The sequence below is a fragment of the Megascapheus bottae genome, chromosome 5 (genome assembly GCF_031878675.1).
Source record: "Megascapheus bottae isolate mThoBot1 chromosome 5, mThoBot2.hap1, whole genome shotgun sequence".
NCBI classification, from domain to species: Eukaryota; Metazoa; Chordata; class Mammalia; order Rodentia; family Geomyidae; genus Megascapheus; species Megascapheus bottae.
In genome coordinates this window covers 78,341,926-78,361,485 of record NC_143513.1, presented here as the reverse complement: position 1 = coordinate 78,361,485, position 19,560 = coordinate 78,341,926, and the positions used below count along the sequence as shown (strand labels likewise).

The following is a 19,560-nucleotide window of genomic DNA, read 5'->3' as shown; positions in this document are numbered from 1 at the left end:
CCCTGAGATGGGTCTGATAATGGGTTTTAAATCTATGTAGTAAGAGTATTGACCCACAGGAATGTGTCTATTTTCTTAAGTTATGCAAGTATTTCCTCAATAAAATTTATATGCATTCACTAAACGTACAAAATGTGTTAAAAAATACATGTACCTTTCCCCAAACACATGCACACACACACACACACACACGCACACACACATTCTGTCATTTGAATATGAAATTCTCTGCACAGGCTCATGTCTGAATTTTTCCTTAGCAGCTGACAGATTTTGGGGGAAGTGATTGAGGTGACTAGATAGTGAGGGATTCTCTGGCTTCATGAATGGATTAGTGCACTGATGGCCCATAAGTAGTACTGAGACTATGTGGTAGAAAGATAAATCTTGTCCCCTGAACCCTTTCTCTACTTCTAGTTATCATGAAATGAGTAGCCTAGGTCACACATACCTGCCATCTTGATATTCTGCCTCAGTTTAGGCACAAAGTCATGGAGCCATCTGACCATGGACTGAATTCTTGGAGGCTATGACCTAAAATATACCCTTCCTCATTTAAGTTGTTTTGCCAGACATTTTGACATGGTGGCAGAAAGTTAACTAACATCTCGAAAGTCACATTTGAAGTCTGTAAGCAGGACAGCTGATATTTTTTTTCAGAGGACTGCTATGGAGATTTTTTTTTTGTCTGACAAACTGTTAGAGACTTTAGCTGAGATTACCTGGCTGATAAGTTTATAATAAATTATTCCACAGGTTAATTATCTTCTTTGCTACCTCCCAGTGCTTTATTTGAAGCAAATGTAAGAGTTGGTTCTTGAAGATAATAATCACCCAAGGGTCTATAACAGATATCAGTACTTGGGTGCCACAGGTCAGGGACAAGGGAATCAATTTACTTGGTCTCTGGGCTAGGATCTTTGCAGGTATTTCCTATAGCCAAGAAAGCTGAGTTGCCCTTCTCTAGAATTCAGGTACCTAGCCACACAGGAGGCACCTGACATGGGTGCATCTGGAAGGGCGATGGACCACCTTTTCCTTTAACTGATACTTGTTATTCTTGAGCCTTTAAAATTTGCAGTTACATCATTATCCAGATCCAGTCCTCAAACAGGTCTGTGATTTTTTTAAAGCGTAACAGCAGAACAGATTTCTGTTTACTGGATGTATATGTTAATAATACCTTGTGATATGAGGAATCATAAATGCTCAGCATTTAGTAAAAACACTGTTTTGGACCCTAGAACACCAGATTGAAGACAGACTGCTTCTGTAGAGGGGGAACATGTGTTGGTGTTAACGAGCCACACAGTGGTGGCATGAACCTGTTCCTACATATTCTTTAGTAGCCTGCACTGCAGCTCCCCAGCCTGAGGACTCCCCATGCACAGCCTCTGGAAGTGATTCCTGTGTGGTGAAGGACTCACACACCAGTAAACACAACAGTGATTTACATCTCCATCACTACATTTGACAGGAAGTGGGCAAGTAGATTAGTGATTTTTCTATGATGACATGGACACACAATTATTTTCCTGAGAGCATAGTGAAATATACCCACTGTTTTTTCTTGGAAGTTAAGGTAAAATAGGTAGCATACCATTAAATGACTTTGACTTCAGAAAAAGAGTTATTTAGCAGAGTAAGACATTCTTTTCCCCTAAAACACAGTCCCTCCAAAAACCCATAAATCCCTCTTACTCTAACTCAGTCTCATTGTCCTGTCTTCTTTAGGGTATACCATTCAGCAATCCACTCAAACAAGAGAATCAGAGGAATGGTGTCACTCTGACAGTTTGTTTGTTAGTTTTATGATTCAAGCTGTTGCCTGCGAGGGCTTTAAAAGCTCCAGGTCCTTGTTGGATTCTTTTCAGTGCTTCAACTCCTGGATAATTGAAAAACAGAATCACTGTGGTCAGCTTGAGGTCTTGTGGGTCACGACTGCTATATTACCTCCTTCCTTTTCTCTTTGTCCAAAATGCCAGTCTACTCTCTTGTCTGCTCTCTGCTTCTTGATCTGAAACACCTGGCTCTGCATTATTCCGTGTTCTTGATTTCTGTCACTGCTGTTTCCTTGGCCATATGGATGAGAAGCTTGAGTGGCTGCACAAAGCATTGAGCTCTGTGCTAGAAACAGAAAGAGGACAGCTCATCTCTCCCTTGTCAAGTTTGCCAAGTAACAGGCTCAGACAAAGGGCAGGGTGGATTAACCATCTCCAGTGGCCTGGGCGACCCTCAACTAAAAGAGTTCAGCAAAGCACCAAGACAGAGCATACACAGCCAAAAGGGCATGGACTGCAGGGAACATGTGTCTTTTTAGCAGTCCAAGAAGGACTTTCCTGTATTAGGAAACTTCCCCTTGACTCAGCAGCCATGGAGAGTTACTGCAACCCTTGCTATCCCAACTCTATGCATTTTTGGATTTTCCTGAAAAATCAGTCCAGCAAATATACTGTTGAGTATCTGATCAACTGTGACTTCTGTTCTAGGCTAGGACTTTTACTTAAAAGAAAAATAAGCTAGGTACCAGTAGCTCACAGGAAGCAGAGATTTGAGGATCACAGTTCAAAGCCAGCCCAGATAGGAAAGACCATGAGACGCTTATCTAGAATGAACTACTAAAATATCAGAAGTAGAGTTGTGGCTCAAATAGTAGAATGCTAACCTTGAGCAAGAAAGCTTAAAAACAATGCCTACACTCTGAATTCAAGCCCCAGGACTTCTGCAAAAGTTACTCAAATCAGTCAGATAAAACCATTGTCTTATCTAGGTCTAGGCTGAGGACCAGGGACCCTGATCTTTCCTCTTTGCTAAATACTTTTGCTGACTTACAGCAACTTGTTGCCCAGGCTCAAGACCAGCAGGCTGTCCTTGGCCTCAGGATCTGGCTGATGGACAGTCTGGCCATCCCTACCCCTTCATCCTCACCTTTAACAGACATTATACTTGCCTCTGTCTCTAATGCTGTAACTCCTATATTCGGAGGTGAAATTTAAACATCATATAAAGCATTCATTTGGTTGAGTCACACCAAGAGCCCACAGGAATGATTTATTATACATCATTTTATCAGTAGAACATTCTCCCACTTCAGGAACAGACATTATGTTATACTTGGCAATAGACTGAAGTAGATACCACCGAATAAACATACTGGTTTTGGCAGTTTAGCCTCTGTAGGGCCTAATACATTCTAAGGCGACTTTTAATTAAATTAGAAATTGGAGTGCTGTCCTGCAGTTGTAAAAGAAGTCGGCCATCGCACAGTGATTTCTGTTTAGAATGAATGTGTTTTGTAGAGTCCATCTTGATGCTTAGCTAAGCCATACAGTGACAGCAAGACTTATGAGCCAGGGATCATTGTTGGACCTGTAGTGCCATCTACAGGGTAGATTGAATAGTGTACACGCCACCTCTCATTGTGCTTCAAGTGATGTACCCTCAGAGAAATTTATGTGTGTGTGTGTGTGTGTGTGTGTGTGTGTATTTAAACATTGTTGTTTCATTTGAAGAGTGATACTAACTTTACAAACCACTGTTTGCATTCTTAAGCATCTGTAAGTTAGCCTCCTGAGTCAGTGCCTATTTTTTTTCAGAAGCTTCTTTGATAATCCTTTCAGACTACAATATATGGTGTCCTTATTACATTGTTAGACAATATAGGATGGGATATTAGTTTTATTATTTCATACTTATTATCTTTACTGTTCACTCATCTCCTTCAGGCAGAACATAATCATCAGGAGAGAGGGACTATTGTTTTATTGGAATCATAACATGGCCGAAGTAACAGCATACCAGCTGTGAGGAAAAAAGAAAGTTAGTAAGAGCTCAGTGCCCTGAGTTCAAGGCCCAGTACAAGGGGGAAAATAAATAAGAAGAAAGAAGATGAGAGAGAACCCGTGCAAAGGGACCCGGAAAAGGCTTTGGCATTTTCAGAGAAGAGCAAAGAGCTCTGAGACAGGAGGTCATGGGTGGACCGGGGTGGACAGGGGCAGACAGCACTTGCGAGAAACCTGTGGTTTTTGGCCAGACGTGTGTTTTATTGTGCAGGAGTGAAGAGCCTTGTTCGGGTTTACTAAGGGAAATGATATGTGATTTACATTTGTAAAGAAAAGGCTGGCTCCAACAGAGGTGTCTTGGTAATCATACCTCCAAAACATTTCTGGAATGTCTCCGCTCATTTCCATTTCCAGTATTCCTGCCCAGGTGTAATATCTTCTCTGTAACACTAGGTCCATCCCTTCAGTGGTGCCCTTTTCTAATCTGAAACCCCCCATGCACCCTGCTGCCTGGAGGCCTGTCACCTGTCCACAGAAGGCCTGTTAGGTCATGTCCTTCAGGGAAGATCAGCTTTTTAATACTTGTGCTTTTAATTGTAGCAACAATAGCCTGTAATCAGGCACTGGTGACTTCTTACTGGCTACTCAGGAGACTGAGATTTGAGGGTCAAAGGATCAAAGCCAAACCCAATAGAAAATTCCATGAGATACCATGAGATACTTACCTTCAACCAGCAGAAGTGGAGCTGTTGGCTCAAGTGAACAGTGAACAAGCCCTGAGTTCAAATCCTAGTATACTCTCCTACCTTCTCTCCTTCCCTATCCCTCTCTCTGTCTCTCTCTCTTCCTCCCTCCCTCCCTCCTCTCGTTCTTCCTCTGTCCCCCACTCCCGCCTCATACACACAAATGGCCTTTAATTCCTGCACTCCCCATACTATTTCTACTTCCTATAGCTATACCCCTGTTCACTCATCTACCATTGTATGCTGTCCCTCTTCTAAGCCAACTCCCCATTGCTTCGTCTTTCATACTTCAACAATCCAAAAGCATCTTGTCTTATACACCTTTAATATATTGGATATTGTATTTAGGAGTTTTATATGTTTAGGAGTGCTCTGTTTACAAGTGTAATATGTTTAGTAGTTTTCCTATTTAAAAAGTGTGTAGGCACCACAACACACCCAGTCCATTGAATGGAAATTTTGGATAAAGATAGCTTTGTGGATTCATGAGATCATCCTGTCAAGTGGAAAATGAGCACATACCAGAGCCTTTAGCAGAGACTGGGGGCTGATAGTTCTCATCTTTTCCTCTCCTCCTTTTGTCCTTAGGGATCATTTGTATGCAGCACACACATACTTTACAATCAGTAATCTGGCAGCACACCTTGCAGATCGCTCTCTGGCTCTGGATCTGCCTGCAGCGGGCTCGGAGTCTAGTAGAGGACCTGAGACAGAATCGCAGCAGAAGCACCAACCATGTAAATGCATAGAATGAGAATGAGTTGGTACACACGAAGGGCTCAAGCCTTCATCTGAAAAAGAAGTCTCATCTCATTTGTTTCTTAGAGAATGAAAGACTGGAAAACAAATTTGCATTACTAAGTCTTCATTATTTTTTGCAAAATATCCTGCAGCGTGCTCTCTAATGTACTAGGAAATTCACAGGAATAAATAACTTTCATCTCACATCTCAAAATATGTGAAAAATGTATATTTTTCAAGACTTTCTGTATACTTTATTTTACATGGTACCTTCAAGAAATTATATACATATGCATATATATGTATATATAATTGGATACATTTATGGAATTGATGCTCCATAAATCCTGTTATCTCAGATAATCATGCTTAACTATTGATGAAGGCATTAATCCATTTTTTTTTTGCCAATCTCAGGGCTTGAACTCAGGGTCTGGGTACTGTCCTTGGATTTTCTCAAGGCTAGAGCTCTACTACTTGAGCCACAGCACCACTTCTGGCTTTTTGCTATGTATGTGGTACCGAGGAATCGAACCCGGGTCTTCGTGCATGCTAGGCAAGCACTCTACCACTAGGCCAAACTCCTGGCCCCATTAATCCATTTTTAATGCAATAAAATGTCTTAAAATGAATTCTACTTTCATCATATCTCTATGGTCACATCATTTTAAAGCCTCTAAACATGTTTATGAAAATTAATTTAAGATTGTACAGTAGTGAAATCCATTCAAGTTGGAACGTGTGCATAGACATTTGGATCCTATTTTAATTGATTTACTGTTACATGCTCATTATTGAATTGCCTAAAACCTAAAAGTGTCTAGTGCTTCAACATCCAAGGCACAAGGCATTATCTTTCCCCCCCAAAAAGAAAAAAAATTGAAAATCCAAGTTCTAAGAAATTTTATTTCTTATTTCAAGAAAGCTGGCAGTCTTAGTTCTTCAGTGTGCTGTACAACTCACTGGAAGAGGTGAGATGTTTCACATATATGAATAAGAAAGGCAGTGTGTAGTGAAATAATTGTTTTATATTCTAGAAAATGTGCAGCCAGAAGTTTTTAGGAGAAAGCACTCTCATTCATTGAGAAGTACTCACAATTTAAGTCTGAGTTAAACTGGGCCTTGGATTTTAGGGAAGATATATAGATGAATAGAAGAAGGTGTTGGGCGCTCGTGGCTCAGGCCTGTAATTCTAGCTACTTAGGTGGCTGAGATCTGGGGTTCTTGGTTCAAAGTCAGTCCAGGAAGGAAAGTCTGTGAGACTCATATATACAGTGAACCACTAGAGGAGCCAGAACTGGAGCTGTGGCTCAAGTAGTAAAGTCCTGGCCTGGAATGAAACAGCTCAGAGATAGGGCCCAGGCCCTGAGTTCATGCCTTAGTACTAGACAGAGAGGGGAAGGGAAGGGGAAGGGAAAGGGAAAGGGAAAGGGAAAGGGATGGGAAGGGAGAGAAGTTTCAGGTGTCAGCAGCTCATGCTTATAATCCTAAATACTCAGGAGGCTGAAATGTCACAGTTACAAATCAATCCAGGCAAACGAAGCCTCCTGGTATCTTCATTTATTTTTACTTTTATAGACATACTTTTTAATTAATTTTATTTTCTGGGTAATGTACAGAGGAGTTACAGTTACATACTGAAGGTAGAAAGTACATTTCTTGTTGGACATTGTTACTCCTCAAGATAATCGACCAGAAATGGAGGTGAGGCCTAACTGGTAGAACACAAGCTATGAGCAAAATGTCAAGGAAAAACTCAAAACTCTGAATTCAAATCCAAGCATTAGCAAAAGAGAAAGGAATGAAGGAAAAGAAAAGAAAGGCAAGAGAAAGAAAACAAGCATTTCTGACTGAAGGCAGAACAGAAAACAATGTGTAATCTGGTAACTGAGCAAAGTGCTTCACTTTCTACTTGAAAGAGTATAAAGCCCAAGTAATTACCACATTACTTAGGCTTAGAATAGGTGGGTCAGGCACAGTAGCTTTCTGCTACTTTCTACATAATGATATTGACAACAGCTGTGGTGTCTGTATCCTTTGTGTGGAGAACAGATCAGGCTGTGTGACAGGAGAGGTGAGCAGACAGTGATCTGGAGGTACCACCTTGACCACATGTTCAAATTCCTTGAGAATGTTATCATTTAGGTTGCTGCTGTCAACAGTAATAAATCTTTTCACCTTAAAAAATGATTAAAAGAAGCATTTGTTTTTCTGCAATAACTTGAGAGTTAATACACTTTATGTCTCTACCTATGGCATCCATCAGTTAAGTGATTATAAGCTGATTATAAAATCTAAAGCATACAGTGTAATAAGATGTTAAATTTCCCACAGTGCTTTTGTAGCTACATTAACACAATCCAGTAGCAAGGCCAGTTTCAGTGCCCCAGACTTTTTAACTATTCTGGCTTGCTTCTGTGGGTCTTCATATCTGATTATAGTGAACTATGCAATTTAGAACTTGCTGGATTTTTATACTTTACCACCAAAATAAATTTGCCATCATTTCAATGTTACATTCTGTTTTGAGCACATGAGAAAGAAGGAGACGAAAAAACATTTATCAAATGCAGAGTGAACTCTGAACAGTCCTGGTGCTATAACTTCCTCACACAAATATCATGAAATACCTAGTATAATTCTGAAATTAAAGACTGTGAAAAAAATCACTTTGAGGACTCAAAACTAGTATATAGAATAGAATGTATATTGACTCCAGAAATAAGTAAGCAGAAATCAGACCCACGTCTAGCTACTAAGGTGCAATTCTGAGTGCAGATATGTACAAAGAGGGGGATATAATGTGTAAGACTGTGAAGAGGAAGGCCTGAGACATTTCCAAGTAGAGTTAAAAAGAAGGCCATTAATGTGCTGTCAATGCCATTCTTAGTGCATTTAGTGTGGTTTATGATGGACTCAAACAGTTGCCATAGAAAATCAATACATAGAAACTTCAGTGCTAACTGTAATCATGAAGAGAATCTGACCTAGAAAGCACTAAGCTAAAGCCTAGTAGAAAAAATAAAATGAAAGCAACAAACAAGAATGGGAAAATGATGGAGGGGACATATCCCTCCCTCTGAGCAGAAAAGAAATGAGTAGAAGAACAAGGTAGTATTTGCATAATTATGCACATGATGTGGTTGTACAAGTAAACCAAATATGCTTTAAACCACAAATCTCAACAAATAGCAAATCAAAGATTTATGCCTTTGCAAAGAAATGTGGCATGTGATTATCCATATATTGTCATTCCGTTAAAACAGCTTCTTTTACCCCTTTATATGCATGTGATGTGATGAAGACAGAACATATAGTGTTCATTTAAATGAAGCCTGAGCAGTCACAACCCATGTATATTAGATAATGTTAGAAAATTCTAATTACCCTCCATTCTTCTGTGTTAAACTGATTTTGAACTGTTCATGGGTAGTAGTTACTAGAGGCTGTGATTAGATAAATGGATGCAAATGGTAATTATAACTGGTGAATGATTGATGATTTTTGCACTCTTGAAAGCAGCTTATGGCCTCCTGGAAGTATAATCTCTAACCAGCAGATGAGCAACTATCTAAAATGTTGACGCTAGTTTGTCTTGGACTGACTGGATAGTGGTGGCATAATATGTATTCTAGGAAGAATATGGACATCATTTCTGTTCTCTATCTTCCAATTCCTTTTGACTCTCACATCATTATTAGAGTCAAGGGACCAGAAAGAGAATCTAAGATCTCACCTTAAAGATTAAGGGAACCCAACAAAATAGTACTTCTTTATTGGCTGCCCTAATCAAAATACTCATACTAAATTACCTAATGCTTTTCAGGTAACATGGAATGGCAGCATCTCTCTAAAGCTGTGTGTGTTAGTCAGGGTGTCTCACTGTGAGAAATAACTTGAGTGAAAGCTTAAAGACGAGGTAAGACTTCATGGTGGGCTGGATCCATGATGTGGGCATGAGGTGAGACAGAATGGCATGGCTGGGGAACATTGGCAAGGTGTTCACCTCATGGTGGCCAGGAAGTACAGAAAGAGACACGGTGGCTGTGGAGAATATGTTTCAAAACATACTCCTAGCCCTCCGCACCCCAAAGTTGACTCCAGTTCCATTGGCACCATTATATTGTGAGTCCATTAATTCAGAGTGCCATGATCCAGTCACTTCCTCAAAGCATACAAGTATGTGATTGGGGGAAGCACACAATGTATGTAAGCTACAATATGTACATGTGGCATGGAGGGGGAGAGGGCAAGCTGGCAGGCAAGCCTTCAATCTCCTAAAGACCTGAGTATCTGGGTCAAGAAATGAAAGTATTGAGTATCTTTTAGAATGAACTGACATATTTGTCAAGCCTGTTTTCTTTATGTTCTAAATTCATCCCCTAACTTGAATTCTAAGGACTGTCCCAGAGATTCTTTAATTCAGCTGTTTTGGTTGGACTAGTGACAGCCCAAATCTATTAACACTAGCTTATGCTTTGTTCCATAAAAATCTGCTAGTGTGCAGAAAATTCATTTGGAAACAACTGTGAATTAAAAACACAATAAAGTACATAGAAAGGTATTTGTATGTGCCACAACAGTAGAAATGGCAGCTTTCTATAAAGCATGAAAGCCTCATTAACTTTAATTAAATTCACATCTTTCAGTTTACTTTTTGTAAAGGGAAGATAGGCTGAAATGGAAACTTTTGGAATAAAGAGCCTATTAATGACTTAGGCATAAATCGATGCCAGGTATAACAGCTCACTTCTTGTTTTAGTTTAGCTTATTGGATTTCTCAACCCTTTAATGTGACTAGAAGATAAGACTAGGGGCAGGCTACTCTTGTCCCTTGAATCAAAATGTCAATTCTCTCAGAATTTAAGAAATTGGAAAAGCAAGACTGTAAGCTGGCCCGCAGTTTCAACATATATGCCAGGATGATGAGAACTTCTGCTCTAGACCTGCTCAATCTTCCTATGAATGACCTGAAAAATTGTGTGGCAAAGTTGGAAATTCAACTTGAGAAGAATAATAAAGGATTCAGAAATCCACAGTAGATAACTGAATTGGAAATGAAGTGCTATTTTGTCCTGATGCTACAATTCAAGTCCATTTACCTGGATATGAATATGTTTAGTTTCTGTCAAATATATATGTATTTCATACCAGAGCTTCATATTGCTCAATTTCTTTCCAAAACTTATTTCATAACCATAACCAAGTTCTAAAAATAATACAAGTAGAAGCAATTCCACTTTCTGCTCTGTCATTGCTTTTGAAAAACAAACTACTTAAAAACCATGATAAAGAAATCGTATCTCTATTCTGTTCTCCTTCCAACTACATTTCTCTCTCCCTCTGCTCCAACCCTTCCCATTCTTACATTGTTTCATCTTTGGCTTATTATCAGGAGTACTTGGTGCAACAGGATGCAAAGCTTGATTCATATAATTATTTCAGGAAACAATGGCATTAGTTTGAGTGATTATAATTACTGCTACCCCATACTAAAAGAGGTAAAAGGAGAAGAGGTGGTCTTTGGGGGGAGCCAATGGGCTGTCTCTCCCCCAATCTCTCTCCCTCTCTCTTTTTTAAATATTAGAATTTTTATTCTGTGTTATATAAAATATGCATATTTCTCGTACATAATTTGTTTTTACTTTAGTAAAAGAAAAAGACAATGAGAAAATGATTTCTAAATCTCATTCCCTTTTATAAAAGATTGTTACTGAAACTAAACAGTGCTTGCATATGCAGCCATCAACTCTATGTATGGATTATACCTAGGAATTAGAATTTACCCAGATATAAATTCTAGCATCATTTTTTAACAGCACAATTAGAGATCACTTGGCTTCTACAGTATTGAGAAATTTGAAAACAAGCCTCTGTCTCCATGGTGGGGGTGGGAGCACAAGACTATCCTGTACATAATCGGCATCGGTATAAAAAAACTTCACAGTCTGATTTACCTTTATCAAGATAAATTTGCAGGATTTTGACTCTGTGGTGTTTGGGGTTTTTTTTTTTTTTTTGGTTTTGGGGGGTTTTTTTGGTCAGTTGGGGGACTTGAACTCTGAGACTGGGCATTGTCCCTGAGCTCTTCAACTCAAGGCTACCACCCTTTCCCTTGGGTCTCAGAGCCACTTCTGGTTTTCTGGTGATTAATTGGAGATAAGAATCTCATGAACATTTTAGTACCCGGACTGGCTTTGAACCTTGATCCTCAGATCTCAGCCTCCTGAGAAGCTAGGATTACAGGCTCATGAGCCATCACAACCAGCTATGGTCTTATAAACACAAAATCTTTCATGACCTTCATCTGTTTGGATTTTGCAAATACTAACACAAAATATATTCAATTGGCAGAAGTCAGTGGGCTAAATAAAAAGAAATTGAATATAAAATGTTTACCACCTTTATCTCTTAAAGTTACAACATCAGGCATTGAGACCTAATTGGCTTCTTGTGCTTAACCATCATGAACCCAGTTCAGTCTTCCTTGAGATATGGGTAGCTGTTTCCTTCTTGGACATATAAGATCACTTCTTCCAACTTCCATCATTCCTTCTTCCCAAGATTTCATTTCATTATTATAACAAATTCTATCGTCTTCAGAAAGCTGAAAATACACCTGCTTTTGAGAATCAGGCATATTTTTCCACATATCATTTAAAGTCCTCAGTTTTTCCTTAGGTGGAACACCTGTAGTTTCTTGAAATTTTTTAGCCATGAAAATGTTGTAAGCTTAGGTTCAATGGTTTCCCTCATTTGTCATAATTAGTATAAACTTTGGACTCTCCTAGCAGAGGATTACAATCAGGAAAAACCTAGATACATGAGGCCATATAGGATGACGCTAAATGAAAGGACCTCCAGGATACGGAAACAAGAGCCATATAATGTGTGATTGTTGTTCTTAATGTACTATGTTATTTCTCAACTCTTTTGTTGTCCCTTGGTTATTCTCATATTGTTACAGTATCTTACCTTGTTATCTGGTATATTGTTATTGTTTATTTGGTTATTTGAAATAGTATAGGGAAGGGGGGAAAACAAGATGAGGGGAGAGGTTAGAGGGGAAATGGAGACAAAAACTTGAGAAGGGGTATCAATGTTTGTGAAGTAATGCACCTTCTGTCTGGTGAATATAATGTAACCCTCTATTAATTACAATTTTAAAAAGTGACATAGTGAAAGAAAACAAAATGTAAGCTGAACAAGTTTGGGGGGATTTCCAAGAAATGTTAACGCCCTCTTTTTTAATTAATGCTTTCCTTTTCAAACATCTTTGTGTGATTTCTTTTTCTAGAGATAGCAACTGAGTTGGAGTAAGCTGTTCTTGAATTCTGTGTATTTCTTCTTTGTAAATTTTCCATTCTGCCTTATAAGCATCTTCATATTTTTTTTCTTTGACTCAGGAAGTCCCCACCATGCCTTTGCAGTTTTTGTTGAATTAGCTCTTTATTTTTCACATCCAGGTTCTGAGCTCTAAATACTGGTAGCTGTTCTTGAGAAAACCAAAGGTAGGAAGTCATAGGTTTCTTTGGATAACTATTCAAGGTATATGACTCCCACAGGCAGGGCCCAGACCCGCTCCGCTCCAGATTTTCCCAGCAGCCTCAGAATGCCCCACAGCCCCAGAAAAGTGACTTTTTGCTGCACCTAACCAGAGAGCAGCCAGCTGGGACTGGATCACACAAACACCACCATGGAGCCCCCACAGGGCTGACCTGAACCCACATGCAGACGCTCAGGGCTTGTTATGCCCACCACTCACAAGGCATTATCTCTCCCTCTCTCTTTGTCACTTTGTCTCATTTTCTATTTCTCTTTCCCTCTCTGTCTCTGTCTCTCTCTTTCCTCTCTCTGACTCACTTGCTCTGTATATGTGTGCGTGTCTCATTCTCTGTCCCTATTAATTTGCATTGTTTGTATGCTTTTTCAAATATCAAGTACTATGAAATTAAATTTGTTTCATTCCTATTCTGGGCACTCGGCACCATTTTCCTAGCTAGCATTTGCCTTTTAATCTGACAGTGACTGTTTTTATCTATGTATCCAGAAGCATAATGAATTCATGAATTAGCTTCAAAGCATGCAACCACAACCTGTGTAAAATATGTAATCCTGCCAGCACTGGTGATTCCCACCTATAATCCTAGCTACTTAGGAAGCTAATATCTAAGGATTGTTGTTCAGTGCCAGCCCAGGAGGAAAGTCTTTGAAACTCTTATCTCCAAATAACAACCAAAATGGGCAGTGGTGCTGTGGCCCAAAATAGTAGAGCACTAGCCTTGACCATAAAAGTTCAAGGACAGCACCCAGGCCCTGAGTTCAAGCCCCCTCACCAACAAAATGATAATATATAACCCACTCTTTTGCAATCCTATTTACATGTCCCCACTCATCTGGTTTATCCGTCAACTCCTCCACTTTATCAAGGGGAAGCTCTTCTTGCTAGGGACAAGATAGGTGAACCAACAGAGCTGTGCAGCCACTTTCTTAACCTTTTCTTTTTGCAAGTCTATCTTTTTAAGCCTACCTTAGAAATAAAACCTCATTCTTTCAGAACATTATTTAAACAATATCACTACCAAATGATATTTAGGATAATGTGGGAACACAGTGGAGATGACAAGAACCTCAAGAATAGAAGGAAGGGAAAATCCATCCTGGACACAGCTTTCTTCAGACTGTGCCTTGCCAGCGTTTCTCTGGAGGGTGAACTTCTCTGAAGTCTTCCTTTCTTGCTGTTGCTGTTGGCAGCCATCTCATTGATCTGGAAAAAGTAAATGGGACAGTTAAAATCTCATTCCAGGTAGGAACAGCCCCTGGATTGATGAGTAGTCCTGACAAGGCAGCCAAAGAAGCAGTGACTATGCTTTATTTCTTATTGACCAGAAGTGTGTGTGTCCAATTAGTCTGTGCCAGGCATGGAAACAGTGGGTGTGCATGTCAAGGGATATTGCCTGAGAGGTTCTGTGCTTCAAAGGAGGCCAGGAAGACTCTTGCTCTGAATTTATCACCACTGAATGGTTGATTATTCTTCAAACTCTAGTGCTCGACACTCACTCATTCTGACATCACGGTTCAAGTCAGAAAGCCAGTCCTCACAGCTCTAGAACTATGAAGGATCCTAACTTAATAAATATGGCCTTATTTGGAAAGTTTCAATCCAGATGATGGGAAGATATTTGTGTGAGTGTGTGTGTGTGTGTGTGTGTGTGTGTGTGTGTGTGTGTAAGTATAGTTTGTTCCTCAACCTAAACACAAAATAAGAAGTAAACCCAAACATATGGGTAAAACAGAGCTCATTTATAAATAATATTGGGTGAAAACATGTATTTTGTAGTCCCTACAAGATATAGTAGAGCAAAAATGTCACAGAATGGTTACCCAACTGGAAATGTTGACAAGAACAAAGCTGTTGTTATAACACAAAGCTAAATCTACAGTGAACTTTGCTCACAAAGATATGTGATGAGTTAATAATCATGATAGTATTGAGAGCCTAAGCATGAATCTCCACATACAATTATACCAAAGTCTTCAAAGTATACATTTCATGGATATTCTAGCATGAGATAGATAAACATATGGATACCAACATATGTGTTTTGAGTATTTGTATATGTAAGCAGTATACAAATACTACATCGATCTTACTATTAAAAGCTATATGGTAACAAAGTTCCTGAATCTCTTTCTGTTGTTGCTGCTGTTGCATTCCTGGGGATTACTTCCAGAGAAACTTTTTTTTAAATGTATAGAAATTTAATTAATTTAATTTGATTTAATTAATTTAATTTATACTGTGGCTCATTTCTGTAACCCCAGCTATTTGGGAGATAGAGTTCAGAAGGATCACAGTTTAAGATGATCTGCAGCAAAAAAAAAAGCAATACCCTATCTCAACCAATAAGCTAAGCGTGTGGTGTGTGCACTGTGACCCCAGCCACATGGGGGATGTAAGGAGGATGAGAGGCCAGCCATGTGCCAAAGCAGGAGACCCTGTCTGAAACTTACAAACAGCAAAACAGCGCCAGGACCATGGCTCCACTAGTAAATCTCCTGCTTTACGGGTATGAGGTCCTGGCTTCAACTGCTCCCCCCACCCAAAACAAAAAGTTACAAATTTGACTAAGTAAGAAATAGAATTTAGTTTCTTCTAGAAAATGAAAAATCACATTCTATCTTCTGATTCTATATAATAAAGCAAATATTATTTATAAACGGATACTTCACATATCTAGAAGTAAAAAATACTAAGGAATTATTCAATCAAAAGATAAGTTGGGGGCTGGGAGTTTGGCCTAGTGGTAGAGTGCCTGCCTAGCTTGCACGAAGACCCGGGTTTGATTCCTCAGTACCACATACATAGAAAAATCCAGAAATGGTGCGGTGACTCAGGATAGAACACTAGCCTTGAGGAAAGCCCAAGGACAGTGCTTAGGCCCTGAGCTCAAGCCCAGGACTGGCAAAAAAGAAAAGAAAAGGGTAAGTTAGGCACTAGGTTGCTCATATCTATAATCCTAGCTTCTCAGGAGGCTGAGGCCTGGAAAATCCAAGTGTGAAGTCATCTTGTGCAAAAAAGTACTGGCGATATCCCAACTAACCAGCAAAATGCCATAGAATACCAGCCATAAGCAGAGAAGCCAAGTGAGATGCAAGCTCTGAACACTGAGCTCAAAACCCAGAAGTAGATTGTTTTTTAAGTTTTATTTGTATACACTATAAGAATTGAGAAAAGGAATCCCAGTATTTCATGATGCATGACAAAGCTTCCTAATACTTCAGGTGTTTATATTTTACAAAAGTAAGGTAAAGTAAAGTAAGGTAAATTAATGTTTAATTAGCATATGAAAATCTTATTTATTTGTGGGATGCCACATATTAATATGTGTGTGTATATTCTGTACTCTTCAAATCAACTATGTATATCTATCTTCTCCAGTTTTTACTTCTTTCAGATAAAAACATTCAGTATTACTTTTAGCTTTTATAAAATATTTATTATCACCCCATTGTGCATCAAATCACCAGACTGTGTTTCTCATTTGAATAGAAAAGGTCAACCAATAGTCATATCTTCTGCTCTTCCTTATTCTCTCAGTCTCTAATAATATTCTACTTTCACCTTCAATGAAATCACTTACATTAGGCTTTATAAAGTATTTATCCGTTGCTTATTTTTACATTACATTTTCTTACCTTTAAGTTGATGTACAAAGGAGATACCATTGCGCAAGTGAATTCATCTTTATCGATGCAACACCCTTTCACCACAATTATGTCCCTCCCCTCACTTCTTAATTTTGTGGAATATGCACTGACGTTTATGATTACATTGTCCCATCTTTCCTTTCCTTACCCCTTTGAAAGATAAACTCACAGTTCAGTAAATGAAGGATGTTAATTCTTTGTGCTTGACTTTACTTCACCTAATATACTGATATCTCGTTCAGTCTAGGTTATCACAAATGCCAGGATTTCATTCTCTCATACATGGCTGGATAGTATCCATTGTTTACCACCTTTCTTGAATTTGATTGAATCTCCTTAAGATAACCACTTTAAATCTTCTGTCCAAGAATCTATAGACATGTGTTGCTAGTTATTTCTGGTACCTGGTTTTTGTCTGTCTGTCTGTAGAGGCCCTGACACCTTGAAAGTCCAGTTTGTTGGAATATACATGTGCACACTGAAGAATTGTTTGCTCTCAGCCTCGTACCCTGGTTTTGTTTCTATCTTTCCTTCCAAGCAGGCTGTTTGTTTTCTGGGAAGCAGCACTCACCTTTGAGTGCAAGTTTGCCATCAGTCCAAGGTGAGTGCTGAAACTGGGCTCAATTTCAGCAATGGAAGGGACCCCAAGACATAGTTTGTCCCAAATCCTCTCTTAGTATATTGTTCCTTGAAATCCTCTCCCTGGAGCTAGGGTCCCTAGACTGCCCTGTGCTCAGCACAGAAGGATTCTGTGAAGCACTGGGCCTCACTATAACCAGGCTCCTGTGCAACGACATGACAACTACCTACCTCTCCTGTCCCAGGGGACAATGGGCTGGGTTGGGGGAGGGCTGGGGGTCTCTGCAATGGCTACAATGAGTATTTGTCCCAGAACCCGCGGGTTGGGGGAGGGCTGGGGGTCTCTACAATGGCCACAATGAGTATTTGTCCCAGAACCCGACGCCTGCTGAGAATACGTCAGTATAGACCTAGGACTGAGACTCCACCACGTTATATTTTCATATTTTCACACTATTAATATTTTATGTTGCATAACTATCAGACTCTTCCAGTAGGTTGATTGCCATAGCTTACACCTTGATTTGTCATCTGTATATCTTTTCTGGGAAGTTGTTACTTAAATCTATGTTGAAAATGAACTATACAACTTATGGGAGTGGGGAGTTGGAAGGGAAAATTGGGGAAAAGATGCAGGAAGAGGTGACACTGTTCAAAAAGAACTATACTCCTCAGCTGACTTCCATAACTGGAACCCCTCTGTATACCACCTTTACAATAACAATTTTTAAAACCTAAGCAGGGAGACCTTTAGCATGTCTAAAGACATTCTTGGGTGTTACTATTTCAGATCCTTCTCTCATCTACTCATAAGAAACAAAGCCACTACACAGCCTTCAATGCACAGAACATTCCACTATAAGAAAAATGCATATCTGCCTACGTATACAGTGCCCAGTTGGAAAACCAAAGTTCCAGTCTTTGGTATTGGATTGTTAGTCTTCTTTGTAAAATTTGGTGTCTGATCGTTAGTCTTACTAACTAATTATGAATTCTTTTTTTTTTTGCTAGTCCTGGGCCTTGTCCTTGGGCTTTCACAAGGCTAGAGCTCGACTACTTGAGCCCAGAGCACCACTTCCAGCTTTTTCTTTCTATATATGTGGTAGCGAGGAATTGAACTGGGGTCGTTGTGCATGCTAGGCAAGCACTCTACCATTAAGCCAAACTACTGGCCCTAATTATGAATTCTTTATGTATTCTACATACAAGTCTTTTTTTGCATATAAGTGCCTTTTATGTTCTTAAAAGTCACCTATAAATAATAAAGGTCTTCTGTTGTAATGAAATTCAATTTATTGACCTTTCCCTTTATAGAATATGGAATTTTTCTTTCATAATTCTCTTCCTTAGTAAATATTTGTGTAACTCGGGGTTGTAAACATTTTTCTACATTTTCTTCCAGCAGTTTTATATATTTTACTCTTACATTTAGATATCTGATATTTGATTTTTCATAAATGATGAAGCTCAAGATATGTGTCATGTACCTATTGCTATCCTATCATTCTAACACCCTTTGTGGAAATCACTTGTTCACATAGATGTATATATTCTGGAATTTTGATTGTGCTCTGCTCTTTATGGTATCTATGCTCTGTGCACTGCGCATCTATGTCATAGTTTCTGCAGCTTTATAAGTTTTGAAATCAGGCAATATGTCATCTAACTTTGATCTTTTAACAGCATTGTATGGTCCGTTTGGCAAGGACTCTCGTTGCTCTCAGCAGGGTTTTTAGCAATTTTTGGTTTACAGTTCCCGAGTATCTTTTGTGAAACTTACTGTGAAATGCTTTTCCCCTCCTCTTCCTCCTCCTCCTCCTCCTCCTTCACTCCCTGCTCTTGCTCTCTCCTCCTATCCTCTTTCTCCTCCTTTTTCTCTTCTTCCTGCAACAACTCCTCCTCCTGCTTCTCTTCCTCCTCCTCCCTCCTCCTTTTCTTCTTTTTGTTCTTTACCACTGTTGGGACTTTATGTTGAGGCTTTAATTAATGCTGGGAAGGCACTATGCCACTGATCTATCTCCCCATGCCTTGGTTTGCTGAGACAGGGCATCACTCTGCAGCCCAGGCTGAGCTTTAAGTTGTTGTCCTCCTGCTTCTGTATGTAGAGGGTTGGGATTAAAGGCATGTTAAACCATGTACAGCTCATATTTCTATTTTTTAATAACTAGATTGTTTGGGTCTTGATATCATTGTATTATTGGTTAACATACAAAAGTAATTAAAAGTGCTCTTTAGGTCTTTCTGTTCTTTTTATTGACGAATTGAAGGAATTATCACATGAAGCTTCAAAATGCTTTGTCTTTACTTTTTTTATTTTGCCAGTCCTGAGCCTCGAACTCATGGCCTGAGCACTGTCCTTGGACTTTCTCAAGGTTAGAGCTCTACCACTTGTGCCTCAGCACCACTTCTAGCTTTTATCCATGTATGTGGTACTGAGGAATTGAACCCAGGACTTCATGCATGCTAAGCAAGCACTCTACCACTAGGCCAAACTCCTGGCCCTG

The 19,560-nt window shown here is 39.3% G+C and overlaps 1 protein-coding gene and 1 pseudogene across 1 annotated transcript in view; one reads left to right on the top strand and one right to left on the bottom strand.

Moving 5' to 3' along the window:
- Tpk1 (thiamin pyrophosphokinase 1) overlaps positions 1-19,560 on the top strand; it is a 257,784-nt gene that overhangs the window by 212,780 nt on the left and 25,444 nt on the right. The window lies entirely within an intron of this gene.
- Positions 11,724-16,495, bottom strand: LOC150063737 (transcription factor A, mitochondrial-like; annotated as a pseudogene).